Raw genomic sequence first — 13,510 nt, forward strand, 5'->3', positions numbered from 1 at the left:
ACTTCAAAAATTTTTTCCATGAAGGTCTAAAGAGCAGCTTCTAATACTTAAGCACAGACAGATAATACATAACCCCAAAAAGAAGGTTAAGAATAAATTCAGTAAGCTCTTCCATCAGGAGCTTCTGATGTGACAGCTTGTTGAGTTGACAAGCTAACACACCAGCTTCAGTGATAACTTGGGATGTTGATGATATCTGTGCCCTGTTTCAAGCCAGGAGCTCTGGACCATCAGCCATCTATGCCCAAAGGCATCATGCCAAGCAAAAGTGGAAAAAGGTGCTTTCATACTTGGAATTTAAACCTGATGTGTTGTATACCTAGTTTGTTAATGTGGACGGTTAACTGCCTTTTCTCAAAATATATGCTCTCCCTATACTACAAAGCTACAGTAATCAAGACAGTATGGTACTGGCATGAAAACAGAAATATAGATCAATGGAACAGGACAGAAAACCCAGAGATAAACCCATGCACGTATGTCACCTTATCTTTGATAAAGGAGGCAAAAATATACAATGGAGAAAAGACAGCCTCTTGAATAAGTGGTGCTGGGAAAACTGGACAGCTACATGTAAAAGAATGAAATTAGAACACTCCCTAACACCATATACAAAAATAAACTCAAAATGGATTAAAGACCTAAATGTAAGGCCAGACACTATAAAACTCTTAGAGGAAAACATAGGCAGAACACTCTATGACATAAATCACAGCAAGATCCTTTTTGACCCACTTCCTAGAGAAATGGAAATAAAAACAAAAATAAACAAATGGGACCTAATGAAACTTAAAAGCTTTTGCACAGCAAAGGAAACCATAAACAAGATGAAAAGACAACTCTCAGAATGGGAGAAAATATTTGCAAACAAAGCAACGGACAGAGGATTAATCTCCAAAATATAGAAGCAGCTCATGCAGCTCAATATTAAAGAAACAAACAGCCCAATCCAAAAATGGGAAAAGACCTAAATAGACATTTCTCCAAAGAAGATATGCAGACTGCCAACAAACACATGAAAGGATGCTCAAGATCACTAATCATTAGAGAAACGCAAATTAAAACTACAATGAGGTATCACTGCACACCATTCAGAACGGCCATCATCAAAAAATCTACAAACAATAAATGCTGGAGGGGGTGTGGAGAAAAGGGAACCCTCTTGCACTGTTGGTGGGAATGTAAATTGATACAGCCACTATGGAGAACAGTATGGAGGTTCCTTAAAGAACTAAAAATAGAATTACCATATGACCCAGCAATCCCACTACTGGGCATATACCCTGAGAAAACCATAATTCAGAAAGAGTCATGTACCACAATGTTCATTGCAGCTCTATTTACAATAGTCAGGACATGGAAGCAACCTAAGTGTCCATCGACAGATGAATGGATAAAGAAGATGTGGCACATATATACAATGGAATATTACTCAGCCATAAAGAGAAATGAAATTGAGTTGTGGTGAGGTCGATGGACCTAGAGTTTGTCATATAGAGTGAAGTAAGTCAGAGAAAAATAAATACCGTATGCTAACACATATATATGGAATCTAAAAAAAACAGGTTCTGAAGAACCTAGGGGCAGGACAGGAATAAAGATGCAGACGTAGAGAATGGACTTGAGGACACGGGGAGGGGGAAAGATAAGCTGGGCCGAAGTGAGAGAGTAGCATTGACATATATACACTACCAAATGTAAAACAGATAGCTAGTGGGAAGCAGCTGCATCGTACGGGGAGATCAGCTCGGTGCTTTGTGACCATCTAGAAGTGTGGGATAGGGAGGGTGGGAGAGAGGCTCAAGAGGGAGGGCTTATGGGGATATATGTATGCATATAGCTGATTCACTTTGTTATACAGCAGAAACTAACACAACGTTGTAAATCAATTATACTCCAATAAGGATACTAAAAAAAAATTTTTTTAAGTTTATATGTATGCTCTCCCCTTGACAACTTTGGTGCCGGAAATTCCAGTATGATTATCGTCTTATGGGCAACATTGAAGTGTTACCGTCTATCCTGTACCACAGTCAAAAAATAATAATAATAGGAAGAAGTGGGAGAATCACTCAGATGGAGTCGCTTTTACGTTTTGATACTCATCTTACAAGTCTCAATTCTTTCATTCTCTTGTCAAGTCCATCAGTGAGGCACATTAGATGACCAGGAGTTTGTTCTGACTGACGCAATCAGACCTAAACACCTCCACTCTCTTTGCTAGGGAAGCTGTGATGTCTCCACCTACCCATCATGTGCTGGTACTTAACCAAGGAGAATGTTTCCAGTTAAAACCAGATCACGGATTTTTTTTTAAAACATGAACAGAAAGGATCCTATTTTCAAGTGAATAAATAATAAATTGGACAATATATAAAAACCCTGTTTTAGTGGAATTGACCTTGTGATATTTTGTGGTGCCTTAGGCTGGCTGGCATTGAGCGGCATGTTTGCCAAGAGGCACACCAGGCTATCTTTTTCCACTTGTTAAATTTTTGGAATGTTTCTTATTAGATTCAGTCCAGTTCTTGGGTCCACAGGTCAGTGTTGGCTCTTATAATCTGACCTTGATATGTTTTCAAGGGTAGGAGAATTCTCTTCTTTTCTCCTTCTTCCTTTTCTTTTTCCAGTATTAAAGAAAATAAAGGGAAGGTGTTTAATGTCTAGAGGAAATGGGGCTTCTTGTGCGGTCCTGTCTCAGTTACGTCCGTTTATGTATGACTAAAGTAATAAATCAGTAGGGACTCTTCTGAATGCATGCAGGTAACAGAAATCCAACTCAAGATGTCTTAAGCAGAAAAGGGCACATACTTGGGTCATTTTTGGTACAAAGTCCTGGTATCCTGGGTTCAGGTGCTCATATGACATCTTGGTCTCAGGCTCTTCATGTCTTAGCTCTGCTGTCCTCGGGGTTGGCTCTTTTCCCAATCAGGCTTTCTCTACATGAGGGGAGTTTCAAGTCCAATTCCTGTTAAACTGGAACCTGTGAGAAAGAGGGCTTATCTTACCAAGGGTTCCCCAAAAAGCCCCAGGATTGAGTCCCACTGGTTCAGATCAGGCTGGTTTGGCTCTTTTATGTGTCCTGATCTAATCACACAGGAGAGGAGCATGTGTGTGTGTGGTGTGTGTGTGCATGGTGTGTGCGTGGTGTGCGTGTGTGTGTGTGTGTGTGTGTGTGTGTGAGAGAGAGAGAGAGAGAGAGAGAGAGAGAGATGCGATTAGCCAGGCATAGGTCACATGCCTGGAGATGGTTTTAGCTCCACCTGAACCACAGGAACTGAGGGATGGCAAAGAAACTCCTCCTGTGGACAGGCTTTCATGAGCAGAAGTGGCCATGGTTTCTGGGCAGACAGAAATAGCAGTGGTGGACACCTGATTAAACCCATTCTGACATCCGAATTCCAAGAATATCTGATCGACAATTGTTATATTACATGGGTATTCATTTCATTTTTGCATACTTGATTTGATGAGCTTTTTTAAAATACTAGATTTGAAGTAATGAGGTCAGAGTTAAAAATTCTGTCTCTGATATCTGATACCTCTGTAACCTTCAACAAGCCTCTTAGCTACTCAGAGCCTTAGTTTTCTCTTCCTCAAGTGAGATTAAGGCCCCCTCACATTGCTGTTGTGAGGCACAAATAAAGTAGTAGTTATCACAGTAGTTTACAAAGTATACAGCTCTACGTTTGGGTGTTTTTAGAAATTATTATTATTTTGAGATAACTCTAGCTTCCTTCTACGCTATGCTTTTTCAACTGCAACTGGGAATAAATGCATTTTAAAGTAAAGCTCATAATATTTAGCGGTGTTTTACAAAACTATTTCTGTTTTCCAGCTGGTAGGCCCCAAACTAATACCTTTCCAGAGATGTGGAAACAATAGTTCTTAGGATTGCAAACACTGCACAGGAGGTTCCTATCTGTGTGATAACCTAGTTAGCATTGGAGCTCTTTGGAGAGGATTTATGGATGGTATCCATACTTAAGTACTTTTAAATACTTTATGAGTTAACATATATTAAAAATGTCATTATATTATATATTAAATTTTATTTTATTTCTCTTATAGTAAAGTATATGAGTGCTAGGGGTGAGGCCTGACTCTTCCTTATTTTTTAATTCCCTGTGATAAGCATTCCATAAATACTTGTTGACCAGATTACTTTACATAGGTATTAGGCACCACAAAACCACAGGTTTCCAGGACTCCAGCTTAGACACAAACTGGGATGGTCTCAAATCTTTTAGAGAAACAAACTACCTGGAATAGTAGCATATCGTCTGCCAGGCTTAGATCTGGTAGTTAGTTCATCGTCATTATCGTCAGAGCCAGCACTGATGAATACAACTTTAAAATGAGGAAACTGAGGCTCGGAGACTTTGTGTTGTTGACCCAAGGCCACAGAGATTGTAAGAAGCAGAGCCAGGATTTGAACCCAGGCTCTCTAGCTTCAGAGCCTGTGCTTTAACCACTGTGATGATGAACACCCGGGTTGTGTCTATACCAGCAGACATGACACATTCTAAAAATTCTAGAACCCCAAAAGGCTTCAGCGCAATTTTTTGTAGTCCTCTGACAAATTCTGTTACTAATAGCTAATACTTTATGTAAATGCAAAGTTAGTAGAGAATTGAACCTCTAAGGTGGTGTGGATAAACATTGTATTTAAAGAAGATCCTTTGCTCTTGACATCCAACTTTTCATTCTTTGCAAATCAGGGGTAGCAAACAATTGCTTCACATAACCAGTTGTGAAATGTTGTGACACCCCCCCCTTTCTGTATCGATCTCTACTTTGAGGCTTGAATGTAGTATCACAAAAATTTATAGTAACTTGCAGTATCTACATGCACTTATGGCTAGAGGATCCTTTTGTGCTTCTGTTAATGAAAAGCAGAGAGCTTTAGGGTGGGAGGGGGCCAGAAAATGTGTCTTGATGCAGCGCCCCTTCTAATACATCCTTAATAAACAGCCGCAAGTTTATTCCTGAGCTTGTCCCTGTAAGGCAGTCCCCACTTTGTGAGGCAGCCAGCCCCACCATCATCAGAAAAGTTCTAATGAATAGAACTCTTGCCTTATATTGAACTGAAAGAAGCCTCCTTAAAGCTCCCATGTAGTTAGTTAATGCTATCTTCTGAAAACACGAAGAGTAAATCTACTCCCTCTTGCTGAGAATAGTTCTTTAAGACTAAAGACAATTTGATGTCTTCCCTTCACTATATTAACCGCATCCACCTCTTGCCAATAGCATTCTGATAAGTGGGACGCAGGCTACGCAGCATCCGGATTCCCCAGCTCTGGGCATGTCAGTGCCGTTTTAGAACTTGGTCAATGCTCAATGTATCAGTGATCCTTCCCAACTATGTAATATGTTGCTTTTAAAAGTGTACCTCAGAAAAGTGTGCCTTTCAAGTAATTCCTCCAGTGTATTGATTTCAGTGCTGAACAAGGCAGAACTGAGGAAAAAGTTCTTCTGGAGAGACCTCTTAGGCTGGCATCATGCAAGAGGATTAAATCAACCAGACCTTGTTTCCCCATACATTCCACAAGGAAAACGTGAGGAAATAGTGCGGTCTCAGTAAACATCATTGAATGAATGTCCTGTCCAATACCTCTCTTTTTTTTTTTACCAGAGGCAGGAACCAATGTTGAGCATATAGTTAATAAATGGGTTGAAATTTTAAAAATGACATTGTCGATTTACAAGAAAGGAACATAATGTATATTTTAAAGAGATGTTACAGGCAGAGAACAATTAGTACTTTGCAAAATGGAATTTCTTTGCAGCAGTTCATGTTATGATAAAAAGCAGATCGGTGCAGTTCTGAATGAGTGATTAATATTTCTGCTAATGGCCCTGAAAAATGTTTGTATCAAGAGTCGTGGCATCCAAACTTTGAGGGAGAGCAAGTAAAACAGCCCATATTGCAAGAAACAGCATGATCCCAATTGACTTAAATTCCCTGCAACATCCAGGGAACCTGGGGAGCTGAACAGTAATATCTGGATTGTATAGACAGTGTTCCATTTTTTTTCCTCTGCTCTGTTTTTTCTTTTCCTGTGAAGAGATTTCATAAATAATTGTGTAATGTCATTTAGGGCTACAACCGTCATATTAGGGAATGCAGGTTATGTATTATCTCTACAAATGAATAACAGGTCACATGGCTATAGTTCTCTCCTATTTCAGCAGCTGAGAGCTTACTTTATGTGCTGTCAGTAGCAGAATCAGAGTTTACAGGGAAAGAGGGAAGAAAGATGGTGGGGGGTGGAGAAAAGGAGGGAGGAGGGGGGAGGGAAGGAGACAGGGAGGAGCGAAGCGGGGATGAAGTTAGTGAAAGAAAGCTGTAACTTTGGGCAGGCAGCAAGTAATATCAGAATTTGTATCATTTCAGTGTACTTATGATGAGACCGAATGCAGTGTTTACTTCCTCCCATTTTTGCTAGATTGATCCATTCTGACGCCAGCAATAATGGGTCACACATGGAAAGACAACTATTGGCCTGGCTTTTCATTTCCAGCAGGTGATTACCAATCTGTGCAAGAATTTCCCTGATACGGGGTCAAGTTCACAATCATGAAGGTTTGAGAAGACTGCTCATCAGAAAAGTGAAGAAATGACGGGAAGCAGGATTTTTTAGTCCAGCATTCCCTGCAAATAAAATAGTTGATCCAAAACCTTTCACAGAAAGGGCCAGTGGTAAGAAAGCCTGAACTTGTGACGTTCCCGACGTAATTGAAGAGGAGAATCACACATGGTTGTTAGAGAGTGTCTACACATTGCAGAACTCCCCCGTGAAGAGAGGAGGAGGATGGTTCCCACGTCTACGACGGTGGGACGGAAAAATAAGATGCTGGCCTGCGACTTCTGGGTAACTCAGGAGAGACAAAAGCTTCTGATTTCTGGTTTCCAGGCAGGGTTTGGTTGGTGCCCATGGAAGAGGAGGCTGCGAGGGCTGTCGCTGCTAAAGAAAAGAGGTGTTTTCTTTTGCATACGAGGTGTTTGGTGCATTGTTCCTTGACTGATCTGAATTTGTCTGACTCCATCCTTTGACAGATCTCATCTCGTTTTATTCTCTGCTCAAGGAGGCGCTGAGTTTGCTGGCTGCTGACCGAGACTTCCTTTGTTAGGGTGCCCATTTTTCTTTTGCCTTTGAAGCTGTTTTGTTCTCTCTTTAAGTTTGTTTTTGTTTCATTTTAGAAGAGCTGTCATCCAAGAGAAGAAATGGACTTCATTACTCTTTTAACTTTCACTCTGAACCTTTCGGATTTCTTGTTAGATTCTTTCTGGTCAATTTCTGAACACCCCAAAGTGTGAAAAATTATGACAAACATAAGGGAGAAACAGAGGAAAAGCTTTCTTTTTTTTTTTTTTTTTTTTTCCGAGCTAGAACAAGGCAGAAAATTTCATCTCTGAGAGAATCTGACCAGAGGGCTCTATTCACACAAGCTTCTTTATTAAACTAGCTACACAGCATCGCAGAATCCCGAAGGTTTTCAGAGCCTAATTGGTGTTACTGAGTGGGTGGAGCTATCGCCCACTTGCTGCTTCTAAGGCCCATCAGCCTCTGAATCCCAGTTTACCACATACTGGTCCTGACAAAGGAAAATGGATCATGTCCATAGCAATCCCTATTCCATAAACGTTGACTAAAAGCAGGGCTGACCCCTACTCACTTTGCGACCTATGCCTTGTACCCAATAGATGAGCAGTAATTATCTCTGGATGAATGTCAGGGTGCCAGGAAGACAGGTTCTTATGCTGTAAACGTTTTTCCACATTTTCAATTTGTGCCTGAAAGAATAATCCCTTTGCAGCGTAGAAAGCATAGACTTAATTTGGATATAATATGCTGGGTTTTGGGGGAAGACTTCTCCGAGAAGGTGACACTGGAGTAGAACGTGAGGTATGGGAGCTGGTCCTGCAGCGTCTGGAGAAGGGGAAACAAGGGCAGAGGCTTTGAAGCAAGAGTGTGCTTTGCTGTCCAGAACCGAGTGAGCAAGAGAGCAGAGAGGTAAGGGCGGGCATGGGAGCCGGAGGATGGAGATCCTTGCCGGCCGTTATTAGGACTCTGACTTTTCTTCTGAGTTAAATGGAGCAGAACAGCATGATCTGGCTTTCACTTTAAATGGATCGTTTGGGCTGTTGTATTGAGAATAAACACTAAGGGGGCAAGGACGAGAGCAATGAGTTTGGAAGCCTAATGGAAGAATCCAAGTGAGAAAAGGTAGTGACTTGGACCAGGTAGTGATAGGAGGGTGAGAAGATTTTAGAAGTAGATTCAGTAGGATTTGCTGCTGGAATGAATGTGAAATGTGAGCAAGAGGACGACCCCAACTGGAAGAAGAGGGTTGCCATTTGGTGAGATAAGAAAGCTTACAGGGAAGGTGAGGTGATCCGGAGCTTGGTTTGGGGCATTTAAGGTTAGGATACCTCTTAATCACCAAGATTAAGAGAGGTGTTAAGAAGGCAGCTGGATGTCTGAATCTGGAGTTCAGAGGAGAGATCTGGGCTGGAGACATAAATTTGGGAGTCGGGACAGGATGAGACCACCTGGTAAAGCCAGAGAAGGAAAAGGGATTGAGGTCTGATGCTCCAGGGACCAGAGGATGACGGGAGCCAGCAAAGGAGGCTGAAAAAGGAAGGAGTGATCAAGTGTCAGGAGGTCAAGGAAGATGACCAGTTGGATTTGACACAATGAAAAAAGCAGTTTCGGCAGAGTAGGCTCAGGTGAGGACGGGAGAAGGGGAAGCCGAGACCATATAGATACTTCTTGGGGGGATTTGCTTCTTAAAGAACAGGAATCGGAGCAGGAGCTCGGGGAGAATGTTGGGTCAAGGAAAGGGGCTTGTTTGCTTTTAATGGAAGATGTTTCAGTACTTACAGGGAATGTTCCAGTAAAGAAGGGAGAACAGACGGTGAAGGAGAGAGAATTTATTGTAAATTACTGGGTTGCTACCAACTGAGCAAAAAGAAGTCAACCTTTAGGAGAAAGACTTTGGATATAGGTAATACGCTTTTTAGTTTGTTACTAGATTTGAATGCAAACGTGTGGTATTTTCTGAACTGTATTCGTGGTAACCTGAGCTACATAATGGTAACAATAGCAATATGTGTGTTGCATTTTAAGAAAACATTTCCAGAATCAGGAGAGAGGTCTGAACTCAAGATAAAATTGTGTACCTCTAAAAGTGTGCTAACTTCATCACCAAAGAAATAAACATTAAATTATTGATATCTCAGTTCTAAGATCGCTATACCTTAACCCCCATTTATTTGGATTTCATGGTAATTCAAGTTCAGATCAACTAAATTAAGCTTCACAATGTATGAGGAAAAGGAACTGAGAGAAAATTAATAAGCAAATGAAATTGCAAAGGGTGTTTACTATCCTTTTACAGAATTGTTTCCAGGCTCGTACAAGCAGCTCTTTAGCATATAGGTGTGCCTCTCTCTTCAACAAAGTTAGCGGTGCTTTTTCAGCCTTTATCAGGAAAAACGAGACCATCTCTAACAAGAAGTCTGCAAGGTTAATCTCTGGTGCATTTCGCCAGAAGAGTGTTGTCAGTGATGTAGTTTACTGAAGGCACAAGTGGCAACAACAAAGTAGATCAACTAAACGTGATAATGAAGAGCAGTAATTAATGTTCCTATGGTGCTTGACCATTTGCCAAGAAATATCGAACACATTCTGTGATTCCATTCACTCAGTCAATACGTTTGATGGCTTCTGTATTCCAGGTCCTAGAAACAGAGATGTGAAAAAGTTCCCTCTCGCGTGAAGCTTACTTAGCACGAGCCACACGACGACCTGATGAAATAAGCAGGCCAAGTGCTATTCTTCTTCTTCTTTACACATGAGGACGTTCTGAAGTGTAATTAAAACTTAGATTTAAATCACTTCTGTTCTAGGAATTGGGGCCCCAGATGAAATTTTCTCACTGCTATTTTCTTTCTAAAAGCTTTTGAACACTCTGTAGTTCAATGCATGTTGTACCCTGAAGTATCATCTTCATAAATGTAATGAAATTCTGCAGGGGAAGCTCTTTTGCATTTAAAAAATTCATTCCAACACGCAGCCTGATAACCACGTGTCTAGAAGAAGAGCCATTTCATGTTATGAGGACACCAATTACAGCTGGTCTACCTTAAGCTACTGCTCTTACGCGCCTGGTAAAGTCTTTGCTACCGTCAGAATTACTGTGATGTCTGACATGTTATCAGCTTTTTAAAAAACCATCTCCATAACTAAAATACAATTAACTGCCTTTATTTTAAACTCTGTTTTTTGAATCTGACTTTTTACCATTTGCACTGAGGCACATAGTTATTGGAAATGAGAGAGGATTTCCTTTATCAAGTTTGAACATACCTTATAAGTGAAAAATAGTTATTGTAACACCTTTAAAAGGTATATAAGCCACATGGGAACTCTCTTCAGTGTATATGACTAGAGGTGGGTTTTATTTCTTCACTGAGAAAATCTTATATGGAGTTTTAAAAATAAAAATAATTATGGCACAAGACCCTCTCTTCCCTCCTTAACTTTCTGGTAACTTCTGTGACTGTTGGAAGATATATTCATGTAACAGGATGCTAAGGAGGAAATTGCCTGTAGGTACTAAGTATTGCACGTTCTAAAGAGAGAGCTGCTGATAAGGGAGCCAGACACCCTACTTGGAATTTACCAACAAGTGGTAAATCCTGCCCTGCACAGTCAGCCTCCTGTCCACAGAGTCAGAAGATCGGTGCTGGGGGCGGGCCAGGGGGGCAGAGAATTGTCTGAGCCACTGTGGAAAGAACCGAGGCTTCTCCTCCCTTCCCATGGGAGGGGAGAGAGTGCATCCCCATGCAACCCAAGCCTAAGGAGAAGGTCTCCAAGAGGAATGCTCACCCGAAGTGAGGGAACCAGCCAGAAGGGGAAACTGGTATCTCTCTCCCTAGGTGAACTTCTGGGAGCAGATGCAGATCAACCAACCTGAACTGAGGAAGAGAGAACTGGAGGGAGATGTCCTGGCAGAGAGGAGGATTGGTCACAGAGCAGACTGCTCTGCGTGGCAAGGATGTATATATGTGCTGTGGATGAGCAGTCAGGAGGCGGGGCTCGTGCACTCTCCCCTGCATCCCACCCAAGGGGCGTGCACGTGTCCTACCTAAGAAGGCTGGATGGGGTTGGGGAAAGTCAGGCTAGAGCCACATTTCTCACATCAGGGACTGTGCAGTAGGGACATCCCTCCCCAGCAAAGACCTCCAGAGAACCTCCACAGATACGGTAGAACCCAGGGCGGGGCAGCTCCTATGAGAAGGATCAGAGACCAAGTTAGTATTACCCTGAGAAGCAGTGACAACCAGCAGGGAGAATTCAGCCACTGTCAAGTAAGAGAGAGGCCCTTGTCCTTCTCCTGTATCCTCCGGCCCAGCTAAGTGCATGAAGGAGGCTGAGCTTGGCATGGGGGACATCCAAGGAGGACCGTGCCACCCTACCTCGGGTTTCTTTAAGCCTCAGGACTGGAGTGTGGTGGGGAAGGGCAAAGTTTGAATCATAAATGATATTGGAGTTTTATAAAAAAGTGAATTCTTCATAACTCAAAGTGACCAGGAGGTCATGCAGGCTGCCCAGAATGTCGATTGGCCTGTTGCCCACCAGGGAGGAGGGACTGGGCATGGCCCGTTTGGGAGGAGTTGACTGGAAAACAAAACTTTTAAGGTATTTGAACCCCTGTAGAGTTGAGACTGTTCCATGAACTGGCTCCATTTATATATATTTGTTTCAGGATTAGTAAACAGCCTCCATATAACTGAATATTCTCTCCGTCTTCTGGCGAGGTCAGTACTGGGCTGGCATTCCTCCCTAGCCATCCTGGCAGGCTGACACGTTGTGACACTTCCCTGTGTGACCACAGCAAGCCACTTAACCTCTCTGAATGTCCTTCTCTTCATCTGTCAGATGACAGGTGATCCCTGGGTTACTTCTAGCACTAAAAGTCTGTGAAAGTCGTAGAAGATGTAATTTCTGTAAAAGAACTATCTCAGAACTGTGGGTGACAGTGCTTTAAGGGTATCCTAGAAGTATGTTTGGCGCCGGTTAAGATGGTAGTCCTGCTGAAGCATGGAATTAATATATTTAAATCAGATGACACCTATTGGAGACGAGGCTGGGGGTTTAATGGCCCCAAGACTTAACTTGCTAGAGATTTAATTTTTGCAGAGAAGGAAGGGGAAGATGCCCCTGTGGAGAAAATAGCATGAAGTTTAGAGCAGAAACTGAGAATAGCAGAGCTGGTTTAAGTGGGAGGTGGTTGGAGGTGCCTTTTGGTCAGACCCCAGGTATCTTACTTTCTTAACAGAATGCCAATTACCTGACAGTCTGTCCCCAGCAAGCCATCCAGATGACAGAAGGGATGGAAAGCAAAGATGTAGGTGTGTGTGGAGCTGCCTTTGGAACCGGAGAGAGAGATGTTAAATTTCTGGTGAGCGTTTCTGGGAGGGTGGAGGTGGGGGAAACATTTAGCCAGGGATAAGCTTTCTTTTCCACAGTGCATTTGCTGATGATATTGTTCTTTGCTGGGGTTCTAAACTGTGTTGTGGTTCCATTCTTATCTCCTTCCTGCACTGATCTTTGTGCGCTCTGCTTGTGAATTCTGGGGATGTTCGCGGCGCTTAGCTGAATAAGTTCAGGCGTTCTGCCATTTTCTGTGATTCAATTTCATGGTGTCTTTTAGCTGATGGAGTTCAGGAAAAGAACTCTGTAAAGGTCAAGCCAGGAGTCTCGTTGGTTTATCTGGTGGTTTCTGCTATAACTCCTGGGAGGGTGTTGGTTCATTTGGCATTTGGTTCTAAGCAAACGTTACTGCCTTTGAATAATTGTTGGTTGTTAGATTGTTAGTGGTGTGGTAGAGAATCCGCATCATGGAGCAGATTCATTAGGCTCCCAGACACCAAATGGCATTCCCCAAAGTTTCTGGTTGAGGGACGGAGCTGAGCTTCCCAACCCCAGCCCCTCCCTGCTGTGCCTCCCTGGGGCCCCTCCACCACCACACATTCCCTCTGCTGGGCAGCAAACTGGCACTTCTCCCTTGTTAATCACAGAGCTTTGCTCTTGAGAGCTCTGGAGGGGAAAAATCTCTCTAGGTTTACCAACTTGAGCAATGACTAAGTTAGGAAAGTCATTTTATTGCATTGTTTGCTCTCGGTCATTTGAAGATAAGAAAATTAAAATGTTTGATCTGTGTTAAAGATTTTTTTCCCATCCTTCTTGAACTTCATAAAAATATTTATCCTCTGAAACGAATGACATGAAGAGGGAAGGTATTTCCGTTCTCTTCGGCAAATGTAAAACACAGTTTGCTTTTTCCAAGATGTGAATGGATTGGTAATTTCCCTTGACATAATACTAATGCATAAATGGTCTTTTTTTTTTCCAGCCAACCCAAAAGTGTTTTTAGGCAAAAGAATGACTTGAAAGTCAATTATTAAACCTCGGGCACCCTGAAAGTTTTTTTGGTG

At 42.2% G+C, this 13,510-nt stretch overlaps 1 protein-coding gene across 17 annotated transcripts in view; it reads left to right on the plus strand.

Moving 5' to 3' along the window:
• The window catches only part of ANKS1B (ankyrin repeat and sterile alpha motif domain containing 1B), a 416,932-nt gene that overhangs the window by 340,375 nt on the left and 63,047 nt on the right, over positions 1-13,510 (plus strand). The gene's annotated exons all lie outside the window — the stretch shown is intronic.

This window comes from Tursiops truncatus, chromosome 11, assembly GCF_011762595.2.
Source record: "Tursiops truncatus isolate mTurTru1 chromosome 11, mTurTru1.mat.Y, whole genome shotgun sequence".
NCBI lineage: Eukaryota > Metazoa > Chordata > Mammalia > Artiodactyla > Delphinidae > Tursiops > Tursiops truncatus.